Source organism: Pecten maximus, chromosome 14 (genome assembly GCF_902652985.1).
Source record: "Pecten maximus chromosome 14, xPecMax1.1, whole genome shotgun sequence".
Lineage (NCBI taxonomy): Eukaryota > Metazoa > Mollusca > Bivalvia > Pectinida > Pectinidae > Pecten > Pecten maximus.
In genome coordinates this window covers 9,341,510-9,344,221 of record NC_047028.1, presented here as the reverse complement: position 1 = coordinate 9,344,221, position 2,712 = coordinate 9,341,510, and the positions used below count along the sequence as shown (strand labels likewise).

The 2,712-nt window shown below is 38.0% G+C and overlaps 1 non-coding gene across 1 annotated transcript; it reads left to right on the top strand.

The window, feature by feature from the left end:
- The first annotated feature begins 949 nt into the window (after positions 1–949).
- Positions 950–1,031, top strand: Trnas-uga. The gene has a single exon. It is a non-coding gene; the product is annotated as a tRNA-Ser (tRNA).
- The last annotated feature ends 1,681 nt before the right edge of the window (positions 1,032–2,712 follow it).

The following is a 2,712-nucleotide window of genomic DNA, read 5'->3' as shown; positions in this document are numbered from 1 at the left end:
TACAACAAAAAGTACAGATTGACATAAGGAAAAAGACCTCTGTCGGGGCTATGTGACGTTATGTGACAATTGACCTTGTCCACGTGGTGATGTCATACATATACCTAAACGTTCAACTTCCAAACCACATCCGCCTACGTCCAGTGACACACTATTGGTCATTAGAGAGATGACCAATACACTATACCTTTGAGCACAGGTAAGCTCGCGAGGCTCATTCGCGCGCTGCAGTTAAACATATAGTACAGGTAAATTTCTATATACAGGCATATATCCACATTGGTGTATGATTGATATTGCATTATGACGTCACTTCCATCACCTTCGGTGCTACAAGACGCAGTTAGACTTTCCCGATTATGATTCACCACCTATGTGACCTCCCCCAACGTATGTACGGGATATTGTTTATGCATTCGAAGTTAACGTGCCCGGGGATAGGGCAAGGGGAAAATGTATTTATCATGTTGTAAGTTATGATAATATTTGTATTCTATGTTTTTTCTTGACGAAATAAATTGTCTTTAAAGTGCACAGTAGCTCTTTGTGTTAACTCGATATCACTGCGATTCGGTTATTTTAAGTTAGTCAGCTTCAGATGTTATGTTCGGACATGTTCAAAATGCCATTTTCTGAGAAATGTATTAATATTTTCTTTCTTACTCACAAAATCCAATACGGAAACGTATTTTTGTTATTAAAATACGAAATTCCTTTTTGATTTTGAAATTTGAATGGATTATATCAGTTGAAAAATAATTGCTTAAACTTAATGAAGCTGACAGTGCTAGTAACAAGCGGGACATTCACAGTAAATGATATATGTATATGATATGGTGTATATATCAAAAGATCTAGCTATGCATTTATTATAATTAACAAATTACCATCTATGATAAACAAATGTATATAAATTAAACACATGTTACCTAAGAATGTAATATTAATTGTCACGATGGCCGAGTGGTTAAGGCGTTGGACTTGAAATCCAATGGGATCTTCCCGCGCAGGTTCGAACCCTGCTCGTGACGTCGGTTTCTTTTTATTTGATTTTATGAGGTCTATTAAAAGGTTTATTTTATCACGTGATCATGAAATATATTTCGAAACAATACGATAAAGTTTCGTCTGAACGATTCCTGCTATTCTACGGACGCTATAATTGGTGTTAAATCAGTGTAACAAGGTGGTGTTATTAAGGGATTTTAACTAGTATCATTACAGCGAAATGTCCAAACTGAACCAGTTAGAAAGGCAGAACCCGTACCCATTAAATAATGTTCCTGGCCTTGACATATCGATATCATTAAAATGGTAGCTAGGTTTTGTCTCTGACCTTGACGAACCGATATCATTAAAATGGTAGCTACATTTGTAGGTTCTGCCCCCTAGCCTTGACATGCCGGGATATCATTAAAATGGTAGCTAGGTTCTGTCCCTGACCTTGACGAACCAATATCATTAAAATGGTAGCTAGGTTCTGTCCTTGACCTTGACGAACCGATATCATTAAAATGGTACTTTTAAGCACCGAAAGAGATGCACAGGGGAAATTGCAACTGACTCATTGGCAATAATGGACTAAGAGAAATGGCAAGCTGAATAACATTTCAATTCCTACTAAAATGTCTCCTTGACCTGATTCAAGTAGGCATGTCTATGAAGATCCACTTTTACCCTTCAGGTAGGGCGTAATGATAATACCTGTTGTCCTCATGGCACTATCGTAAGAAGAAATTGAATTTGGGATCTTATATTTTCCTTCTTTGTAGCATATTTCTTCTTCCTAATTTCTTCTTTGATACTGCCTCACTTTTGGCCTTATTTGAGCATTCGCCCCTATGAAGAAGGCTATGGGTTTCTGTGTCCTGGTCTTCAGTTGAGCGTTTGCCTATTTGAAGAAGGATTTAGGATACTAGTATGTCCCCTGGCCTTTAGTTGAGCGTTCACCCCTCTGAGGAAGGCTTTGGTATATATCCCTTGGCCTTTAGTTGAGCGTTCACCCCTCTGAGGAAGGCTTTGGGATATGTCCCCTGGTCTTTAGTTGAGCGTTAGCCCCTCAGAGGAAGGCTTTTGGTCCCTCTCCTGAATGGTAGTTACTTGCTCAACCCGGTATCGTCATATTGTGGGTTATTCAGTTCCCTAGAATTAAATACAATTACATTATGTCACCGACTAAACATTGTACTAAGTTACTTTATTTGTTTTCATTCATGAGTAATTAATGACACATTGTGATGACAAGTCTGGGTTTTTTTCTCGATTATCTACTACTTCATTCATCACTTTCATGAGTTGTGCCTGTGTTTCCTGTTCGGAGGACCTTTATTCCCTGTGGCCGTCAGTGCGATTGTCGTGCTTGTTTCATCTATCGCTTTGATTCATTCAGATTCTGAGTATAACGTACAGAAGCAAAGTGCAGCCAGATAAAGACTCATTTAGATATAGTATGAATCAGCTGGGCTATCTTTTCTGGTCGATATGTATAATGACCCTAAACTTCCATCGGTATAGTGAATATTGTCATTTTTGCCGTTGTTTTCTAACCAGATTTTAATTTTGTGTTTTCATCTTTTAGAAAGTGATAGCAAAATCAGTCGGTCGATTAATTGGTCTTCGATAAAGAAGGAAATCCTTTCATGTTTGTTGTATGTCCTGTTTATTTTTTTTACGTTCCGGCGCATCCTCCATCCCTTTTTATGTTCCTTATTT